We start from the raw sequence: 22,964 nt of genomic DNA, 5'->3' as shown, positions 1-22,964 counted from the left end.
GATTCGCCCAATGAGTCCTTGATATTTAGTCGTTTTCAGCCAATTTTCTGGATTTTTGAAAATTTCACTTTTTTGTGAAAATATCCACTAAATGAGGGAATAAAATGTGTGAGGTTACCCCAGGAGAGTTCCAAATTTGTGTCGGTAGAATATATATCCCACGGGGGTAAAATTGAAAAAAGTTGAAAAAAATTTTTTTTTGGACTTAGTCATTTTTCCGGCGTTTATCAGTCTTTCAGATAGGGCAAATGTCAGTGAGCGTTCCGATTTCAGTTCCAGAGCGATTCGCCTAATGAGTCCTTGATATATAGTCGTTTTCAGCCAATTTTCTGGATTTTTGAAAATTTCACTTTTTTGTGAAAATATCCACTAAATGAGGGAATAAAATGTGTGAGGTTACCCCAGGAGAGTTCCAAATGTGTGTCGGCAGAATATATATCCCACGGGGGTAAAATTGAAAAAAGTTGAAAAAAATTTTTTTTTTGGACTTACTCATTTTCCGGCGTTTATCAGTCTTTCAGATAGGGCAAATGTCAGTGAGCGTTCCGATTTCAGTTCCAGAGCGATTCGCCCAATGAGTCCTTGATATTTAGTCGTTTTCAGCCAATTTTCTGGATTTTTGAAAATTTCACTTTTTTGTGAAAATATCCACTAAATGAGGGAATAAAATGTGTGAGGGTACCCCAGGAGAGTTCCAAATGTGTTTGGGTAGAATATATATCCCACGGGGGTTAAATTGAAAAAATTTAAAAAATTTATTTTTTGGACTTATTCATTTTTCTGGCGTTTATCAGACTTTCAGATAGGGCAAATGTCAGTGAGAGTTCCGATTTCAGTTCCAGAGCGATTCTTCCAATGAGTCCTTGATATTTAGTCGTTTTCAGCCAATTTTCTGGATTTTTGAAAATTTCACTTTTTTGTGAAAATATCCACTAAATGAGGGAATAAAATATGTGAGGTTACCCCAGGAGAGTTCCAAATGTGTGTCGGTAGAATATATGTCCCACGGGGGTAAAATTGAAAAAAGTTGAAAAAAATTTTTTTTTGGACTTAGTCATTTTTCCGGCGTTTATCAGTGTTTCAGATAGGGCAAATGTCAGTGAGCGTTCTGATTTCAGTTCCAGAGCGATTCGCCCAATGAGTCCTTGATATTTAGTCGTTTTCAGCCAATTTTCTGGATTTTTGAAAATTTCACTTTTTTGTGAAAATATCCACTAAATGAGGGAATAAAATGTGTGAGGTTACCCCAGGAGAGTTCCAAATGTGTGTCGGTAGAATATATATCCCACGGGGGTAAAATTGAAAAAAGTTGAAAAAAATTTTTTTTTGGACTTAGTCATTTTTCCGGCGTTTATCAGTCTTTCAGATAGGGCAAATGTCAGTGAGCGTTCCGATTTCAGTTCCAGAGCGATTCGCCCAATGAGTCCTTGATATTTAGTCGTTTTCAGCCAATTTTCTGGATTTTTGAAAATTTCACTTTTTTGTGAAAATATCCACTAAATGAGGGAATAAAATGTGTGAGGTTACCCCAGGAGAGTTCCAAATGTGTGTCGGCAGAATGTATATCCCACGGGGGTAAAATTGAAAAAAGTTGAAAAAAAATTTTTTTTGGACTTACTCATTTTCCGGCGTTTATCAGTCTTTCAGATAGTGCAAATGTCAGTGAGCGTTCCGATTTCAGTTCCAGAGCGATTCGCCCAATGAGTCCTTGATATTTAGTCGTTTTCAGCCAATTTTCTGGATTTTTGAAAATTTCACTTTTTTGTGAAAATATCCACTAAATGAGGGAATAAAATGTGTGAGGGTACCCCAGGAGAGTTCCAAATGTGTGTGGGTAGAATATATATCCCACGGGGGTAAAATTGAAAAAGTTGAAAACATTTTTTTTTGGACTTAGTCATTTTTCCGTCTTTCAGATAATGCAAATGTCAGTGAGCGTTCCGATTTCAGTTCCAGAGCGATTCGCCCAATGAGTCATTGATATTTAGTCGTTTTCAGCCAATTTTCTGGATTTTTGAAAATTTCACTTTTTTGTGAAAATATCCACTAAATGAGGGAATAAAATGTGTGAGGGTACCACAGGAGAGTTCCAAATGTGTGTGGGTAGAATATATATCCCACGGGGGTTAAATTGAAAAAAGTTTAAAAAATTTATTTTTTGGACTTATTCATTTTTCCGGCGTTTATCAGACTTTCAGATAGGGCAAATGTCAGTGAGAGTTCCGATTTCAGTTCCAGAGCGATTCGTCCAATGAGTCCTTGATATTTAGTCGTTTTCAGCCAATTTTCTGGATTTTTGAAAATTTCACTTTTTTGTGAAAATATCCACTAAATGAGGGAATAAAATGTGTGAGGGTACCCCAGGAGAGTTCCAAATGTATGTGGGTAGAATATATATCCCACGGGGGTAAAATTGAAAAAAGTTGAAAACATTTTTTTTTTGGACTGTCATTTTTCCGACGTTTATCAGACTTTCAGATAGGGGAAATGTCATTGAGCGTTCTGATATCAGTTCCAGAGCAATTCGCCCAATGAGTCCTTGATATTTAGTCGTTTTCAGCCAATTTTCTGGATTTTTGAAAATTTCACTTTTTTGTGAAAATATCCACTAAATTAGGGAATAAAATGTGTGAGGGTACCCCAGGAGAGTTCCAAATGTGTGTGGGTAGAATATATATCCCACGGGGGAAAATTGAAAAAAGTTGAAAAAATTTTTTTTTTGGACTTAGTCATTTTTCCGGCGTTTATCAGACTTTCAGAAAGGGCAAATGTCAGTGAGCGTTCCGATTTCAGTTCCAGAGCGATTCGCCCAATGAGTCATTGATATTTAGTCGTTTTCAGCCAATTTTCTGGATTTTTGAAAATTTCACTTTTTTGTGAAAATATCCACTAAATGAGGGAATAAAATGTGTGGGGGTACCCCAGGAGAGTTCCAAATGTGTGTGGGTAGAATATATATCCCACGGTAGTAAAATTGAAAAAAGTTGAAAAAAATTTTTTTTTGGACTTAAGTCATTTTTCCGGCGTTTATCAGTCTTTCAGATAATGCAAATGTCAGTGAGCGTTCCGATTTCAGTTCCAGAGCGATTCTCCCAATGAGTCCTTGATATTTAGTAGTTTTCAGCCAATTTTCTGGATTTTTGAAAATTTCACTTTTTTGTGAAAATATCCACTAAATGAGGGAATAAAATGTGTGAGGGTACCCCAGGAGAGTTCCAAATGTGTGTGGGTAGAATATATATCCCACGGGGGTAAAATTGAAAAAGTTGAAAACATTTTTTTTTGGACTTAGTCATTTTTCCGACGTTTATCAGACTTTCAGATAGGGGAAATGTCAGTGAGCGTTCCGATTTCAGTCCCAGAGCGATTCGCCCAATGAGTCACTGATATTTAGTCGTTTTCAGCCAATTTTCTGGATTTTTGAAAATTTCACTTTTTTGTGAAAATATCCACTAAATGAGGGAATAAAATGTGTGAGGGTACCCCAGGAGAGTTCCAAATGTGTGTGGGTACAATATATATCCCACGGGGGTAAAATTGAAAAAAGTTGAAAACATTTTTTTTTTGGACTGTCATTTTTCCGACGTTTATCAGACTTTCAGATAGGGGAAATGTCAGTGAGCGTTCCGATATCAGTTCCAGAGCAATTCGCCCAATGAATCCTTGATATTTAGTAGTTTTCAGCCAATTTTCTGGATTTTTGAAAATTTCACTTTTTTGTGAAAATATCCACTAAATGAGGGAATAAAATGTGTGAGGGTACCCCAGGAGAGTTCCAAATGTGTGTGGGTAGAATATATATCCCACGGGGGTAAAATTTAAAAACGTTGAAAAATTATTTTTTTTGGACTTAGTCATTTTTCCGTCTTTCAGATAATGCAAATGTCAGTGAGCGTTCCGATTTCAGTTCCAGAGCGATTCGCCCAATGAGTCCATGATATTTAGTCGTTTTCAGCCAATTTTCTGGATTTTTGAAAATTTCACTTTTTTGTGAAAATATCCACTAAATGAGGGAATAAAATGTGTGAGGGTACCCCAAGAGAGTTCCAAATGTGTGTGGGTAGAATATATATCCCACGGGGGTAAAATTGAAAAAAGTTGAAAACATTTTTTTTTTGGACTGTCATTTTTCCGACGTTTATCAGACTTTCAGATAGGGGAAATGTCAGTGAGCGTTCCGATATCAGTTCCAGAGCAATTCGCCCAATGAATCCTTGATATTTAGTAGTTTTCAGCCAATTTTCTGGATTTTTGAAAATTTCACTTTTTTGTGAAAATATCCACTAAATGAGGGAATAAAATGTGTGAGGGTACCACAGGAGAGTTCCAAAACGTGTGTGGGTAGAATATATATCCCACGGGGGTTAAATTGAAAAAAGTTTAAAAAATTTATTTTTTGGACTTATTCATTTTTCCGGCGTTTATCAGACTTTCAGATAGGGCAAATGTCAGTGAGAGTTCCGATTTCAGTTCCAGAGCGTTTCGTCCAATGAGTCCTTGATATTTAGTCGTTTTCAGCCAATTTTCTGGATTTTTGAAAATTTCACTTTTTTGTGAAAATATCCACTAAATGAGGAAATAAAATGTGTGAGGGTACCCCAGGAGAGTTCCAAATGTGTGTGGGTAGAATATATAACCCACGGGGGTAAAATTGAAAAAAGTTGAAAACATTTTTTTTTTGGACTGTCATTTTTCCGACGTTTATCAGACTTTCAGATAGGGGAAATGTCAGTGAGCGTTCCGATATCAGTTCCAGAGCAATTCGCCCAATGAGTCCTTGATATTTAGTAGTCTTCAGCCAATTTTCGGGATTTTTGAAAATTTCACTTTTTTGTGAAAATATCCACTAAATGATGGAATAAAATGTGTGAGGGTACCCCAGGAGAGTTCCAAATGTGTGTGGGTAGAATATATATCCCACGGGGGTAAAATTTAAAAAAGTTGAAAAATTTTTTTTTTTGGACTTAGTCATTTTTCCGTCTTTCAGATAATGCAAATGTCAGTGAGCGTTCCGATTTCAGTTCCAGAGCGATTCGCCCAATGAGTCATTGATATTTAGTCGTTTTCAGCCAATTTTCTGGATTTTTGAAAATTTCACTTTTTTGTGAAAATATCCACTAAATGAGGGAATAAAATGTGTGAGGGTACCCCAGGAGAGTTCCAAATGTGTGTGAGTAGAATATATGTCCCACGGGGGTAAAATTGAAAAAAGTTGAAAAAAATTTTTTTTTGGACTTAGTCATTTTTCCGGCGTTTATCAGTCTTTCAGATAGGGCAAATGTCAGTGAGCGTTCCGATTTCAGTTCCAGAGCGATTCGCCTAATGAGTCCTTGATATTTAGTCGTTTTCAGCCAATTTTCTGGATTTTTGAAAATTTCACTTTTTTGTGAAAATATCCACTAAATGAGGGAATAAAATGTGTGAGGTTACCCCAGGAGAGTTCCAAATGTGTGTCGGCAGAATATATATCCCACGGGGGTAAAATTGAAAAAAGTTGAAAAAAATTTTTTTTTTGGACTTACTCATTTTCCGGCGTTTATCAGTCTTTCAGATAGTGCAAATGTCAGTGAGCGTTCCGATTTCAGTTCCAGAGCGATTCGCCCAATGAGTCCTTGATATTTAGTCGTTTTCAGCCAATTTTCTGCAATTTTTGAAAATTTCACTTTTTTGTGAAAATATCCACTAAATGAGGGAATAAAATGTGTGAGGGTACCCCAGGAGAGTTCCAAATGTGTTTGGGTAGAATATATATCCCACGGGGGTTAAATTGAAAAAATTTAAAAAATTTATTTTTTGGACTTATTCATTTTTCCGGCGTTTATCAGACTTTCAGATAGGGCAAATGTCAGTGAGAGTTCCGATTTCAGTTCCAGAGCGATTCTTCCAATGAGTCCTTGATATTTAGTCGTTTTCAGCCAATTTTCTGGATTTTTGAAAATTTCACTTTTTTGTGAAAATATCCACTAAATGAGGGAATAAAATATGTGAGGTTACCCCAGGAGAGTTCCAAATGTGTGTCGGTAGAATATATGTCCCACGGGGGTAAAATTGAAAAAAGTTGAAAAAAATTTTTTTTTGGACTTAGTCATTTTTCCGGCGTTTATCAGTGTTTCAGATAGGGCAAATGTCAGTGAGCGTTCTGATTTCAGTTCCAGAGCGATTCGCCCAATGAGTCCTTGATATTTAGTCGTTTTCAGCCAATTTTCTGGATTTTTGAAAATTTCACTTTTTTGTGAAAATATCCACTAAATGAGGGAATAAAATGTGTGAGGTTACCCCAGGAGAGTTCCAAATGTGTGTCGGTAGAATATATATCCCACGGGGGTAAAATTGAAAAAAGTTGAAAAAAATTTTTTTTTGGACTTAGTCATTTTTCCGGCGTTTATCAGTCTTTCAGATAGGGCAAATGTCAGTGAGCGTTCCGATTTCAGTTCCAGAGCGATTCGCCCAATGAGTCCTTGATATTTAGTCGTTTTCAGCCAATTTTCTGGATTTTTGAAAATTTCACTTTTTTGTGAAAATATCCACTAAATGAGGGAATAAAATGTGTGAGGTTACCCCAGGAGAGTTCCAAATGTGTGTCGGCAGAATGTATATCCCACGGGGGTAAAATTGAAAAAAGTTGAAAAAAATTTTTTTTTGGACTTACTCATTTTCCGGCGTTTATCAGTCTTTCAGATAGTGCAAATGTCAGTGAGCATTCCGATTTCAGTTCCAGAGCGATTCGCCCAATGAGTCCTTGATATTTAGTCGTTTTCAGCCAATTTTCTGGATTTTTGAAAATTTCACTTTTTTGTGAAAATATCCACTAAATGAGGGAATGAAATGTGTGAGGGTACCCCAGGAGAGTTCCAAATGTGTGTGGGTAGAATATATATCCCACGGTAGTAAAATTGAAAAAAGTTGAAAAAAATTTTTTTTTGGACTTAGTCATTTTTCCGGCGTTTATCAGTCTTTCAGATAATGCAAATGTCAGTGAGCGTTACGATTTCAGTTCCAGAGCAATTCGCCCAATGAGTCCTTGATATTTAGTAGTTTTCAGCCAATTTTCTGGATTTTTGAAAATTTCACTTTTTTGTGAAAATATCCACTAAATGAGGGAATAAAATGTGTGAGGGTACCCCAAGAGAGTTCCAAATGTGTGTGGGTAGAATATATATCCCACGGGGGTAAAATTGAAAAAAGTTGAAAACATTTTTTTTTTGGACTGTCATTTTTCCGACGTTTATCAGACTTTCAGATAGGGGAAATGTCAGTGAGCGTTCCGATATCAGTTCCAGAGCAATTCGCCCAATGAATCCTTGATATTTAGTAGTTTTCAGCCAATTTTCTGGATTTTTGAAAATTTCACTTTTTTGTGAAAATATCCACTAAATGAGGGAATAAAATGTGTGAGGGTACCACAGGAGAGTTCCAAAACGTGTGTGGGTAGAATATATATCCCACGGGGGTTAAATTGAAAAAAGTTTAAAAAATTTATTTTTTGGACTTATTCATTTTTCCGGCGTTTATCAGACTTTCAGATAGGGCAAATGTCAGTGAGAGTTCCGATTTCAGTTCCAGAGCGTTTCGTCCAATGAGTCCTTGATATTTAGTCGTTTTCAGCCAATTTTCTGGATTTTTGAAAATTTCACTTTTTTGTGAAAATATCCACTAAATGAGGAAATAAAATGTGTGAGGGTACCCCAGGAGAGTTCCAAATGTGTGTGGGTAGAATATATAACCCACGGGGGTAAAATTGAAAAAAGTTGAAAACATTTTTTTTTTGGACTGTCATTTTTCCGACGTTTATCAGACTTTCAGATAGGGGAAATGTCAGTGAGCGTTCCGATATCAGTTCCAGAGCAATTCGCCCAATGAGTCCTTGATATTTAGTAGTCTTCAGCCAATTTTCGGGATTTTTGAAAATTTCACTTTTTTGTGAAAATATCCACTAAATGATGGAATAAAATGTGTGAGGGTACCCCAGGAGAGTTCCAAATGTGTGTGGGTAGAATATATATCCCACGGGGGTAAAATTTAAAAAAGTTGAAAAATTTTTTTTTTTGGACTTAGTCATTTTTCCGTCTTTCAGATAATGCAAATGTCAGTGAGCGTTCCGATTTCAGTTCCAGAGCGATTCGCCCAATGAGTCATTGATATTTAGTCGTTTTCAGCCAATTTTCTGGATTTTTGAAAATTTCACTTTTTTGTGAAAATATCCACTAAATGAGGGAATAAAATGTGTGAGGGTACCCCAGGAGAGTTCCAAATGTGTGTGAGTAGAATATATGTCCCACGGGGGTAAAATTGAAAAAAGTTGAAAAAAATTTTTTTTTGGACTTAGTCATTTTTCCGGCGTTTATCAGTCTTTCAGATAGGGCAAATGTCAGTGAGCGTTCCGATTTCAGTTCCAGAGCGATTCGCCTAATGAGTCCTTGATATTTAGTCGTTTTCAGCCAATTTTCTGGATTTTTGAAAATTTCACTTTTTTGTGAAAATATCCACTAAATGAGGGAATAAAATGTGTGAGGTTACCCCAGGAGAGTTCCAAATGTGTGTCGGCAGAATATATATCCCACGGGGGTAAAATTGAAAAAAGTTGAAAAAAATTTTTTTTTTGGACTTACTCATTTTCCGGCGTTTATCAGTCTTTCAGATAGTGCAAATGTCAGTGAGCGTTCCGATTTCAGTTCCAGAGCGATTCGCCCAATGAGTCCTTGATATTTAGTCGTTTTCAGCCAATTTTCTGCAATTTTTGAAAATTTCACTTTTTTGTGAAAATATCCACTAAATGAGGGAATAAAATGTGTGAGGGTACCCCAGGAGAGTTCCAAATGTGTTTGGGTAGAATATATATCCCACGGGGGTTAAATTGAAAAAATTTAAAAAATTTATTTTTTGGACTTATTCATTTTTCCGGCGTTTATCAGACTTTCAGATAGGGCAAATGTCAGTGAGAGTTCCGATTTCAGTTCCAGAGCGATTCTTCCAATGAGTCCTTGATATTTAGTCGTTTTCAGCCAATTTTCTGGATTTTTGAAAATTTCACTTTTTTGTGAAAATATCCACTAAATGAGGGAATAAAATATGTGAGGTTACCCCAGGAGAGTTCCAAATGTGTGTCGGTAGAATATATGTCCCACGGGGGTAAAATTGAAAAAAGTTGAAAAAAATTTTTTTTTGGACTTAGTCATTTTTCCGGCGTTTATCAGTGTTTCAGATAGGGCAAATGTCAGTGAGCGTTCTGATTTCAGTTCCAGAGCGATTCGCCCAATGAGTCCTTGATATTTAGTCGTTTTCAGCCAATTTTCTGGATTTTTGAAAATTTCACTTTTTTGTGAAAATATCCACTAAATGAGGGAATAAAATGTGTGAGGTTACCCCAGGAGAGTTCCAAATGTGTGTCGGTAGAATATATATCCCACGGGGGTAAAATTGAAAAAAGTTGAAAAAAATTTTTTTTTGGACTTAGTCATTTTTCCGGCGTTTATCAGTCTTTCAGATAGGGCAAATGTCAGTGAGCGTTCCGATTTCAGTTCCAGAGCGATTCGCCCAATGAGTCCTTGATATTTAGTCGTTTTCAGCCAATTTTCTGGATTTTTGAAAATTTCACTTTTTTGTGAAAATATCCACTAAATGAGGGAATAAAATGTGTGAGGTTACCCCAGGAGAGTTCCAAATGTGTGTCGGCAGAATGTATATCCCACGGGGGTAAAATTGAAAAAAGTTGAAAAAAATTTTTTTTTGGACTTACTCATTTTCCGGCGTTTATCAGTCTTTCAGATAGTGCAAATGTCAGTGAGCATTCCGATTTCAGTTCCAGAGCGATTCGCCCAATGAGTCCTTGATATTTAGTCGTTTTCAGCCAATTTTCTGGATTTTTGAAAATTTCACTTTTTTGTGAAAATATCCACTAAATGAGGGAATGAAATGTGTGAGGGTACCCCAGGAGAGTTCCAAATGTGTGTGGGTAGAATATATATCCCACGGTAGTAAAATTGAAAAAAGTTGAAAAAAATTTTTTTTTGGACTTAGTCATTTTTCCGGCGTTTATCAGTCTTTCAGATAATGCAAATGTCAGTGAGCGTTACGATTTCAGTTCCAGAGCAATTCGCCCAATGAGTCCTTGATATTTAGTAGTTTTCAGCCAATTTTCTGGATTTTTGAAAATTTCACTTTTTTGTGAAAATATCCACTAAATGAGGGAATAAAATGTGTGAGGGTACCCCAGGAGAGTTCCAAATGTGTGTGGGTAGAATATATATCCCACGGGGGTAAAATTGAAAAAGTTGAAAACATTTTTTTTTAGACTTAGTCATTTTTCCGTCTTTCAGATAATGCAAATGTCAGTGAGCGTTCCGATTTCAGTTCCAGAGCGATTCGCCCAATGAGTCATTGATATTTAGTCGTTTTCAGCCAATTTTCTGGATTTTTGAAAATTTCACTTTTTTGTGAAAATATCCACTAAATGAGGGAATAAAATGTGTGAGGGTACCACAGGAGAGTTCCAAATGTGTGTGGGTAGAATATATATCCCACGGGGGTTAAATTGAAAAAAGTTTAAAAAATTTATTTTTTGGACTTATTCATTTTTCCGGCGTTTATCAGTGTTTCAGATAGGGCAAATGTCAGTGAGCGTTCCGATTTCAGTTCCAGAGCGATTCGCCCAATGAGTCCTTGATGTTTAGTCGTTTTCAGCCAATTTTCTGGATTTTTGAAAATTTCACTTTTTTGTGAAAATATCCACTAAATGAGGGAATAAAATGTGTGAGGTTACCCCAGGAGAGTTCCAAATGTGTGTGGGTAGAATATATATCCCACGGGGGTTAAATTGAAAAAAGTTTAAAAAATTTATTTTTTGGACTTATTCATTTTTCCGGCGTTTATCAGACTTTCAGATAGGGCAAATGTCAGTGAGAGTTCCGATTTCAGTTCCAGAGCGATTCGTCCAATGAGTCCTTGATATTTAGTCGTTTTCAGCCAATTTTCTGGATTTTTGAAAATTTCACTTTTTTGTGAAAATATCCACTAAATGAGGGAATAAAATGTGTGAGGGTACCCCAGGAGAGTTCCAAATGTGTGTGGGTAGAATATATATCCCACGGGGGTAAAATTGAAAAAAGTTGAAAACATTTTTTCTTGGACTTAGTCATTTTTCCGACGTTTATCAGTCTTTCAGATAGGGCAAATGTCAGTGAGCGTTCCGATTTCAGTTCCAGAGCGATTCGCCCAATGAGTCCTTGATATTTAGTCATTTTCAGCCAATTTTCTGGATTTTTGAAAATTTCACTTTTTTGTGAAAATATCCACTAAATGAGGGAATAAAATGTGTGAGGTTACCCCAGGAGAGTTCCAAATGTGTGTCGGTAGAATATATATCCCACGGGGGTAAAATTGAAAAAAGTTGAAAAAAATTTTTTTTTGGACTTAGTCATTTTTCCGCCGTTTATCAGTCTTTCAGATAGGGCAAATGTCAGTGAGCGTTCCGATTTCAGTTCCAGAGCGATTCGCCCAATGAGTCCTTGATATTTAGTCGTTTTCAGCCAATTTTCTGGATTTTTGAAAATTTCACTTTTTTCTGAAAATATCCACTAAATGAGGGAATAAAATGTGTGAGGTTACCCCAGGAGAGTTCCAAATGTGTGTCAGCAGAATATATATCCCACGGGGGTAAAATTGAAAAAAGTTGAAAAAAAATTTTTTTTGGACTTACTCATTTTCCGGCGTTTATCAGTCTTTCAGATAGTGCAAATGTCAGTGAGCGTTCCGATTTCAGTTCCAGAGCGATTCGCCCAATGAGTCCTTGATATTTAGTCGTTTTCAGCCAATTTTCTGGATTTTTGAAAATTTCACTTTTTTGTGAAAATATCCACTAAATGAGGGAATAAAATGTGTGAGGTTACCCCAGGAGAGTTCCAAATGTGTGTCGGCAGAATATATATCCCACGGGGGTAAAATTGAAAAAAGTTGAAAAAAATTTTTTTTTTGGACTTACTCATTTTCCGGCGTTTATCAGTCTTTCAGATAGTGCAAATGTCAGTGAGCGTTCCGATTTCAGTTCCAGAGCGATTCGCCCAATGAGTCCTTGATATTTAGTCGTTTTCAGCCAATTTTCTGCAATTTTTGAAAATTTCACTTTTTTGTGAAAATATCCACTAAATGAGGGAATAAAATGTGTGAGGGTACCCCAGGAGAGTTCCAAATGTGTTTGGGTAGAATATATATCCCACGGGGGTTAAATTGAAAAAATTTAAAAAATTTATTTTTTGGACTTATTCATTTTTCCGGCGTTTATCAGACTTTCAGATAGGGCAAATGTCAGTGAGAGTTCCGATTTCAGTTCCAGAGCGATTCTTCCAATGAGTCCTTGATATTTAGTCGTTTTCAGCCAATTTTCTGGATTTTTGAAAATTTCACTTTTTTGTGAAAATATCCACTAAATGAGGGAATAAAATATGTGAGGTTACCCCAGGAGAGTTCCAAATGTGTGTCGGTAGAATATATGTCCCACGGGGGTAAAATTGAAAAAAGTTGAAAAAAATTTTTTTTTGGACTTAGTCATTTTTCCGGCGTTTATCAGTGTTTCAGATAGGGCAAATGTCAGTGAGCGTTCTGATTTCAGTTCCAGAGCGATTCGCCCAATGAGTCCTTGATATTTAGTCGTTTTCAGCCAATTTTCTGGATTTTTGAAAATTTCACTTTTTTGTGAAAATATCCACTAAATGAGGGAATAAAATGTGTGAGGTTACCCCAGGAGAGTTCCAAATGTGTGTCGGTAGAATATATATCCCACGGGGGTAAAATTGAAAAAAGTTGAAAAAAATTTTTTTTTGGACTTAGTCATTTTTCCGGCGTTTATCAGTCTTTCAGATAGGGCAAATGTCAGTGAGCGTTCCGATTTCAGTTCCAGAGCGATTCGCCCAATGAGTCCTTGATATTTAGTCGTTTTCAGCCAATTTTCTGGATTTTTGAAAATTTCACTTTTTTGTGAAAATATCCACTAAATGAGGGAATAAAATGTGTGAGGTTACCCCAGGAGAGTTCCAAATGTGTGTCGGCAGAATGTATATCCCACGGGGGTAAAATTGAAAAAAGTTGAAAAAAATTTTTTTTTGGACTTACTCATTTTCCGGCGTTTATCAGTCTTTCAGATAGTGCAAATGTCAGTGAGCATTCCGATTTCAGTTCCAGAGCGATTCGCCCAATGAGTCCTTGATATTTAGTCGTTTTCAGCCAATTTTCTGGATTTTTGAAAATTTCACTTTTTTGTGAAAATATCCACTAAATGAGGGAATGAAATGTGTGAGGGTACCCCAGGAGAGTTCCAAATGTGTGTGGGTAGAATATATATCCCACGGTAGTAAAATTGAAAAAAGTTGAAAAAAATTTTTTTTTGGACTTAGTCATTTTTCCGGCGTTTATCAGTCTTTCAGATAATGCAAATGTCAGTGAGCGTTACGATTTCAGTTCCAGAGCAATTCGCCCAATGAGTCCTTGATATTTAGTAGTTTTCAGCCAATTTTCTGGATTTTTGAAAATTTCACTTTTTTGTGAAAATATCCACTAAATGAGGGAATAAAATGTGTGAGGGTACCCCAGGAGAGTTCCAAATGTGTGTGGGTAGAATATATATCCCACGGGGGTAAAATTGAAAAAGTTGAAAACATTTTTTTTTAGACTTAGTCATTTTTCCGTCTTTCAGATAATGCAAATGTCAGTGAGCGTTCCGATTTCAGTTCCAGAGCGATTCGCCCAATGAGTCATTGATATTTAGTCGTTTTCAGCCAATTTTCTGGATTTTTGAAAATTTCACTTTTTTGTGAAAATATCCACTAAATGAGGGAATAAAATGTGTGAGGGTACCACAGGAGAGTTCCAAATGTGTGTGGGTAGAATATATATCCCACGGGGGTTAAATTGAAAAAAGTTTAAAAAATTTATTTTTTGGACTTATTCATTTTTCCGGCGTTTATCAGTGTTTCAGATAGGGCAAATGTCAGTGAGCGTTCCGATTTCAGTTCCAGAGCGATTCGCCCAATGAGTCCTTGATGTTTAGTCGTTTTCAGCCAATTTTCTGGATTTTTGAAAATTTCACTTTTTTGTGAAAATATCCACTAAATGAGGGAATAAAATGTGTGAGGTTACCCCAGGAGAGTTCCAAATGTGTGTGGGTAGAATATATATCCCACGGGGGTTAAATTGAAAAAAGTTTAAAAAATTTATTTTTTGGACTTATTCATTTTTCCGGCGTTTATCAGACTTTCAGATAGGGCAAATGTCAGTGAGAGTTCCGATTTCAGTTCCAGAGCGATTCGTCCAATGAGTCCTTGATATTTAGTCGTTTTCAGCCAATTTTCTGGATTTTTGAAAATTTCACTTTTTTGTGAAAATATCCACTAAATGAGGGAATAAAATGTGTGAGGGTACCCCAGGAGAGTTCCAAATGTGTGTGGGTAGAATATATATCCCACGGGGGTAAAATTGAAAAAAGTTGAAAACATTTTTTCTTGGACTTAGTCATTTTTCCGACGTTTATCAGTCTTTCAGATAGGGCAAATGTCAGTGAGCGTTCCGATTTCAGTTCCAGAGCGATTCGCCCAATGAGTCCTTGATATTTAGTCATTTTCAGCCAATTTTCTGGATTTTTGAAAATTTCACTTTTTTGTGAAAATATCCACTAAATGAGGGAATAAAATGTGTGAGGTTACCCCAGGAGAGTTCCAAATGTGTGTCGGTAGAATATATATCCCACGGGGGTAAAATTGAAAAAAGTTGAAAAAAATTTTTTTTTGGACTTAGTCATTTTTCCGCCGTTTATCAGTCTTTCAGATAGGGCAAATGTCAGTGAGCGTTCCGATTTCAGTTCCAGAGCGATTCGCCCAATGAGTCCTTGATATTTAGTCGTTTTCAGCCAATTTTCTGGATTTTTGAAAATTTCACTTTTTTCTGAAAATATCCACTAAATGAGGGAATAAAATGTGTGAGGTTACCCCAGGAGAGTTCCAAATGTGTGTCAGCAGAATATATATCCCACGGGGGTAAAATTGAAAAAAGTTGAAAAAAAATTTTTTTTGGACTTACTCATTTTCCGGCGTTTATCAGTCTTTCAGATAGTGCAAATGTCAGTGAGCGTTCCGATTTCAGTTCCAGAGCGATTCGCCCAATGAGTCCTTGATATTTAGTCGTTTTCAGCCAATTTTCTGGATTTTTGAAAATTTCACTTTTTTGTGAAAATATCCACTAAATGAGGGAATAAAATGTGTGAGGTTACCCCAGGAGAGTTCCAAATGTGTGTCGGCAGAATGTATATCCCACGGGGGTAAAATTGAAAAAAGTTGAAAAAAATTTTTTTTTGGACTTACTCATTTTCCGGCGTTTATCAGTCTTTCAGATAGTGCAAATGTCAGTGAGCGTTCCGATTTCAGTTCCAGAGCGATTCGCCCAATGAGTCCTTGATATTTAGTAGTTTTCAGCCAATTTTCTGGATTTTTGAAAATTTCACTTTTTTGTGAAAATATCCACTAAATGAGGGAATAAAATGTGTGAGGGTACCCCAGGAGAGTTCCAAATGTGTGTGCGTAGAATATATATCCCACGGGGGTAAAATTGAAAAAGTTGAAAACATTTTTTTTTGGACTTAGTCATTTTTCCGTCTTTCAGATAATGCAAATGTCAGTGAGCGTTCCGATTTCAGTTCCAGAGCGATTCTCCCAATGAGTCATTGATATTTAGTCGTTTTCAGCCAATTTTCTGGATTTTTGAAAATTTCACTTTTTTGTGAAAATATCCACTAAATGAGGGAATAAAATGTGTGAGGGTACCACAGGAGAGTTCCAAATGTGTGTGGGTAGAATATATATCCCACGGGGGTTAAATTGAAAAAAGTTTAAAAAATTTATTTTTTGGACTTATTCATTTTTCCGGCGTTTATCAGACTTTCAGATAGGGCAAATGTCAGTGAGAGTTCCGATTTCAGTTCCAGAGCGATTCGTCCAATGAGTCCTTGATATTTAGTCGTTTTCAGCCAATTTTCTGGATTTTTGAAAATTTCACTTTTTTGTGAAAATATCCACTAAATGAGGGAATAAAATGTGTGAGGGTACCCCAGGAGAGTTCCAAATGTGTGTGGGTAGAATATATATCCCACGGGGGTAAAATTGAAAAAAGTTGAAAACATTTTTTCTTGGACTTAGTCATTTTTCCGACGTTTATCAGTCTTTCAGATAGGGCAAATGTCAGTGAGCGTTCCGATTTCAGTTCCAGAGCGATTCGCCCAATGAGTCCTTGATATTTAGTCATTTTCAGCCAATTTTCTGGATTTTTGAAAATTTCACTTTTTTGTGAAAATATCCACTAAATGAGGGAATAAAATGTGTGAGGTTACCCCAGGAGAGTTCCAAATGTGTGTCGGTAGAATATATATCCCACGGGGGTAAAATTGAAAAAAGTTGAAAAAAATTTTTTTTTGGACTTAGTCATTTTTCCGCCGTTTATCAGTCTTTCAGATAGGGCAAATGTCAGTGAGCGTTCCGATTTCAGTTCCAGAGCGATTCGCCCAATGAGTCCTTGATATTTAGTCGTTTTCAGCCAATTTTCTGGATTTTTGAAAATTTCACTTTTTTCTGAAAATATCCACTAAATGAGGGAATAAAATGTGTGAGGTTACCCCAGGAGAGTTCCAAATGTGTGTCAGCAGAATATATATCCCACGGGGGTAAAATTGAAAAAAGTTGAAAAAAAATTTTTTTTGGACTTACTCATTTTCCGGCGTTTATCAGTCTTTCAGATAGTGCAAATGTCAGTGAGCGTTCCGATTTCAGTTCCAGAGCGATTCGCCCAATGAGTCCTTGATATTTAGTCGTTTTCAGCCAATTTTCTGGATTTTTGAAAATTTCACTTTTTTGTGAAAATATCCACTAAATGAGGGAATAAAATGTGTGAGGGTACCCCAGGAGAGTTCCAAATGTGTTTGGGTAGAATATATATCCCACGGGGGTTAAATTGAAAAAATTTAAAAAATTTATTTTTTGGACTTATTCATTTTTCCGGCGTTTATCAGACTTTCAGATAGGGCAAATGTCAGTGAGAGTTCCGATTTCAGTTCCAGAGCGATTCTTCCAATGAGTCCTTGATATTTAGTCGTTTTCAGCCAATTTTCTGGATTTTTGAAAATTTCACTTTTTTGTGAAAATATCCACTAAATGAGGGAATAAAATGTGTGAGGGTACCCCAGGAGAGTTCCAAATGTGTGTGGGTAGAATATATATCCCACGGGGGTAAAATTGAAAAAAGTTGAAAACATTTTTTTTTGGACTTAGTCATTTTTCCGACGTTTATCAGTCTTTCAGATAGGGCAAATGTCAGTGAGCGTTCCGATTTCAGTTCCAGAGCGATTCGCCCAATGAGTCCTTGATATTTAGTCGTTTTCAGCCAATTTTCTGGATTTTTGAAAATTTCACTTTTTTGTGAAAATATCCACTAAATGAGGGAATAAAATGTGTGAGGTTACCCCAGGAGAGTTCCAAATGTGTGTCGGCAGAATATATATCCCACGGGGGTAAAATTGAAAAAAGTTGAAAAAAATTTTTTTTTGCACTTACTCATTTTCCGGCGTTTATCAGTCTTTCAGATAGTGCAAATGTCAGTGAGCGTTCCGATTTCAGTTCCAGAGCAATTCGCCCAATGAGTCCTTGATATTTAGTCGTTTTCAGCCAATTTTCTGGATTTTTGAAAATTTCACTTTTTTGTGAAAATATCCACTAAATGAGGGAATAAAATGTGTGAGGGTACCCCAGGAGAGTTCCAAATGTGTGTGGGTAGAATATATATCCCACGGGGGTTAAATTGAAAAAATTTAAAAAATTTATTTTTTGGACTTATTCATTTTTCCGGCGTTTATCAGACTTTCAGATAGGGCAAATGTCAGTGAGAGTTCCGATTTCAGTTCCAGAGCGATTCGTCCAATGAGTCCTTGATATTTAGTCGTTTTCAGCCAATTTTCTGGATTTTTGAAAATTTCACTTTTTTGTGAAAATATCCACTAAATGAGGGAATAAAATGTGTGAGGTTACCCCAGGAGAGTTCCAAATGTGTGTCGGTAGAATATATGTCCCACGGGGATAAAATTGAAAAAAGTTGAAAACAATTTTTTTTTGGACTTAGTCATTTTTCCGGCGTTTATCAGTCTTTCAGAAAGGGCAAATGTCAGTGAGCGTTCTGATTTCAGTTCCAGAGCGATTCGCCCAATGGGTCCTTGATATTTAGTCGTTTTCAGCCAATTTTCTGGATTTTTGAAAATTTCACTTTTTTGTGAAAATATCCACTAAATGAGGGAATAAAATGTGTGAGGTTACCCCAGGAGAGTTCCAAATGTGTGTCGGTAGAATATATATCCCACGGGGGTAAAATTGAAAGAAGTTGAAAAAAATTTTTTTTTGGACTTAGTCATTTTTCCGGCGTTTATCAGTCTTTCAGATAGGGCAAATGTCAGTGAGCGTTCCGATTTCAGTTCCAGAGCGATTCGCCCAATGAGTCCTTGATATTTAGTCGTTTTCAGCCAATTTTCTGGATTCTTGAAAATTTTAATTTTTTGTGAAAATATCCACTAAATGAGGGAATGAAATGTGTGAGGTTACCCCAGGAGAGTTCCAAATGTGTGTCGGTAGAATATATATCCCACAGGGGTAAAATTGAAAAAAGTTGAAAAAAATTTTTTTTCTGGACTTAGTCATTTTTCCGGCGTTTATCAGACTTTCAGATAGGGCAAATGTCAGTGAGCGTTCCGATTTCAGTTCCAGAGCAATTCGCCCAATGAGTCCTTGATATTTAGTCGTTTTCAGCCAATTTTCTGGATTTTTGAAAATTTCACTTTTTTGTGAAAATATCCACTAAATGAGGGAATAAAATGTGTGAGGGTACCCCAGGAGAGTTCCAAATGTGTGTGGGTAGAATATATATCCCACGGGGGTTAAATTGAAAAAATTTAAAAAATTTATTTTTTGGACTTATTCATTTTTCCGGCGTTTATCAGACTTTCAGATAGGGCAAATGTCAGTGAGAGTTCCGATTTCAGTTCCAGAGCGATTCGTCCAATGAGTCCTTGATATTTAGTCGTTTTCAGCCAATTTTCTGGATTTTTGAAAATTTCACTTTTTTGTGAAAATATCCACTAAATGAGGGAATAAAATGTGTGAGGTTACCCCAGGAGAGTTCCAAATGTGTGTCGGTAGAATATATGTCCCACGGGGATAAAATTGAAAAAAGTTGAAAACAATTTTTTTTTGGACTTAGTCATTTTTCCGGCGTTTATCAGTCTTTCAGAAAGGGCAAATGTCAGTGAGCGTTCTGATTTCAGTTCCAGAGCGATTCGCCCAATGGGTCCTTGATATTTAGTCGTTTTCAGCCAATTTTCTGGATTTTTGAAAATTTCACTTTTTTGTGAAAATATCCACTAAATGAGGGAATAAAATGTGTGAGGTTACCCCAGGAGAGTTCCAAATGTGTGTCGGTAGAATATATATCCCACGGGGGTAAAATTGAAAGAAGTTGAAAAAAATTTTTTTTTGGACTTAGTCATTTTTCCGGCGTTTATCAGTCTTTCAGATAGGGCAAATGTCAGTGAGCGTTCCGATTTCAGTTCCAGAGCGATTCGCCCAATGAGTCCTTGATATTTAGTCGTTTTCAGCCAATTTTCTGGATTCTTGAAAATTTTAATTTTTTGTGAAAATATCCACTAAATGAGGGAATGAAATGTGTGAGGTTACCCCAGGAGAGTTCCAAATGTGTGTCGGTAGAATATATATCCCACAGGGGTAAAATTGAAAAAAGTTGAAAAAAATTTTTTTTCTGGACTTAGTCATTTTTCCGGCGTTTATCAGACTTTCAGATAGGGCAAATGTCAGTGAGCGTTCCGATTTCAGTTCCAGAGCGATTCGCCCAATGAGTCCTTGATATTTAGTCGTTTTCAGCCAATTTTCTGGATTTTTGAAAATTTCACTTTTTTGTGAAAATATCCACTAAATGAGGGAATAAAATGTGTGAGGGTACCCCAGGAGAGTTCCAAATGTGTGTGGGTAGAATATATATCCCACGGGGGTTAAATTGAAAAAATTTAAAAAATTTATTTTTTGGACTTATTCATTTTTCCGGCTTTTATCAGACTTTCAGATAGGGCAAATGTCAGTGAGCGTTCCGATTTCAGTTCCAGAGCGATTCGCCCAATGAGTCCTTGATATTTAGTCGTTTTCAGCCAATTTTCTGGATTTTGAAAATTTCACTTTTTTGTGAAAATATCCACTAAATGAGGGAATGAAATGTGTGAGGTTACCCCAGGAGAGTTCCAAATGTGTGTCGGTAGAATATATATCCCACGGGGGTAAAATAGAAAAAAGTTTAAAAAAAATTTTTTTTGGACTTAGTCATTTTTCCAGCGTTTATCAGACTTTCAGATAGGGCAAATGTCAGTGAGCGTTCCGATTTCAGTTCCAGAGCGATTTGCCCAATGAGTCCTTGATATTTAGTCGTTTTCAGCAAATTTTCTGGATTTTTGGAAATTTCACTTTTTTGTGAAAATATCCACTAAATGAGGGAATAATATGTGTGAGGCTACCCCAGGAGAGTTCCAAATGTGTGTGGGTAGAATATATATCCCACGGGGGTAAAATTGAAAAAAGTTGAAAAAATTTTTTTTTTGGACTTAGTCATTTTTCCGGCGTTTATCAGACTTTCAGATAGGGCAAATGTCAGTGAGCGTTCCGATTTCAGTTCCAGAGCGATTCGCCCAATGAGTCCTTGATATTTAGTCGTTTTCAGCCAATTTTCTGGATTTTTGAAAATTTCACTTTTTTTGTGAAAATATCCACTAAATGAGGGAATAAAATGTGTGAGGTTACCCCAGGAGAGTTCCAAATGTGTGTCGGTAGAATATATATCCCACGGGGGTAAAATTGAAAAAAGTTTAAAAAAATTTTTTTTTGGACTTAGTCATTTTTCCGGCGTTTATCAGACTTTCAGATAGGGGAAATGTCAGTGAGCGTTCCGATTTCAGTTCCAGAGTGATTCGCCCAATGAGTTCTTGATATTTAGTCGTTTTCAGCAAATTTTCTGGATTTTTGAAAATTTCACTTTTTTGTGAAAATATCCACTAAATGAGGGAAAGAAATGTGTGAGGTTACCCCAGGAGAGTTCCAAATGTGTTTGGGTAGAATATATATCCCACGGGGGTTAAATTGAAAAAATTTAAAAAATTTATTTTTTGGACTTATTCATTTTTCCGGCGTCTATCAGACTTTCAGATAGGGCAAATGTCAGTGAGAGTTCCGATTTCAGTTCCAGAGCGATTCTTCCAATGAGTCGTTGATATTTAGTCGTTTTCAGCCAATTTTCTGGATTTTTGAAAATTTCACTTTTTTGTGAAAATATCCACTAAATGAGGGAATAAAATATGTGAGGGCACCCCAGGAGAGTTCCAAATGTGTGTGGGTAGAATATATATCCCACGGGGGTAAAATTGAAAAAGTTGAAAACATTTTTTTTTGGACTTAGTCATTTTTCCGTCTTTCAGATAATGCAAATGTCAGTGAGCGTTCCGATTTCATTTCCAGAGCGATTCGCCCAATGAGTCATTGATATTTAGTCGTTTTCAGCCAATTTTCTGGATTTTTGAAAATTTCACTTTTTTGTGAAAATATCCACTAAATGAGGGAATAAAATGTGTGAGGGTACCACAGGAGAGTTCCAAATGTGTGTGGGTAGAATATATATCCCACGGGGGTTAAATTGAAAAAAGTTTAAAAAATTTATTTTTTGGACTTATTCATTTTTCCGGCGTTTATCAGACTTTCAGATAGGGCAAATGTCAGTGAGAGTTCCGATTTCAGTTCCAGAGCGATTCGTCCAATGAGTCCTTGATATTTAGTCGTTTTCAGCCAATTTTCTGGATTTTTGAAAATTTCACTTTTTTGTGAAAATATCCACTAAATGAGGGAATAAAATGTGTGAGGGTACCCCAGGAGAGTTCCAAATGTGTGTGGGTAGAATATATATCCCACGGGGGTAAAATTGAAAAAAGTTGAAAACATTTTTTTTTGGACTTAGTCATTTTTCCGACGTTTATCAGTCTTTCAGATAGGGCAAATGTCAGTGAGCGTTCCGATTTCAGTTCCAGAGCGATTCGCCCAATGAGTCCTTGATATTTAGTCGTTTTCAGCCAATTTTCTGGATTTTTGAAAATTTCACTTTTTTGTGAAAATATCCACTAAATGAGGGAATAAAATGTGTGAGGTTACCCCAGGAGAGTTCCAAATGTGTGTCGGCAGAATGTATATCCCACTGGGGTAAAATTGAAAAAAGTTGAAAAAAATTTTTTTTTGGACTTAGTCATTTTTCCGGCGTTTATCATTCTTTCAGATAATGCAAATGTCAGTGAGCATTACGATTTCAGTTCCAGAGCAATTCGCCCAATGAGTCCTTGATATTTAGTAGTTTTCAGCCAATTTTCTGGATTTTTGAAAATTTCACTTTTTTGTGAAAATATCCACTAAATGAGGGAATAAAATGTGTGAGGGTACCCCAGGAGAGTTCCAAATGTGTGTGGGTAGAATATATATCCCACGGGGGTAAAATTGAAAAAGTTGAAAACATTTTTTTTTGGACTTAGTCATTTTTCCGTCTTTCAGATAATGCAAATGTCAGTGAGCGTTCCGATTTCAGTTCCAGAGCGATTCGCCCAATGAGTCATTGATATTTAGTCGTTTTCAGCCAATTTTCTGGATTTTTGAAAATTTCACTTTTTTGTGAAAATATCCACTAAATGAGGGAATAAAATGTGTGAGGGTACCACAGGAGAGTTCCAAATGTGTGTGGGTAGAATATATATCCCACGGGGGTTAAATTGAAAAAAGTTTAAAAAATTTATTTTTTGGACTTATTCATTTTTCCGGCGTTTATCAGACTTTCAGATAGGGCAAATGTCAGTGAGAGTT

This window comes from Phyllobates terribilis, unplaced genomic scaffold, assembly GCF_046119375.1.
Source record: "Phyllobates terribilis strain yellow unplaced genomic scaffold, ASM4611937v1 Scaffold_8__6_contigs__length_399053987, whole genome shotgun sequence".
In the NCBI taxonomy this organism is placed as follows: Eukaryota; Metazoa; Chordata; class Amphibia; order Anura; family Dendrobatidae; genus Phyllobates; species Phyllobates terribilis.
Note: the sequence above shows the minus strand (reverse complement) of the source record.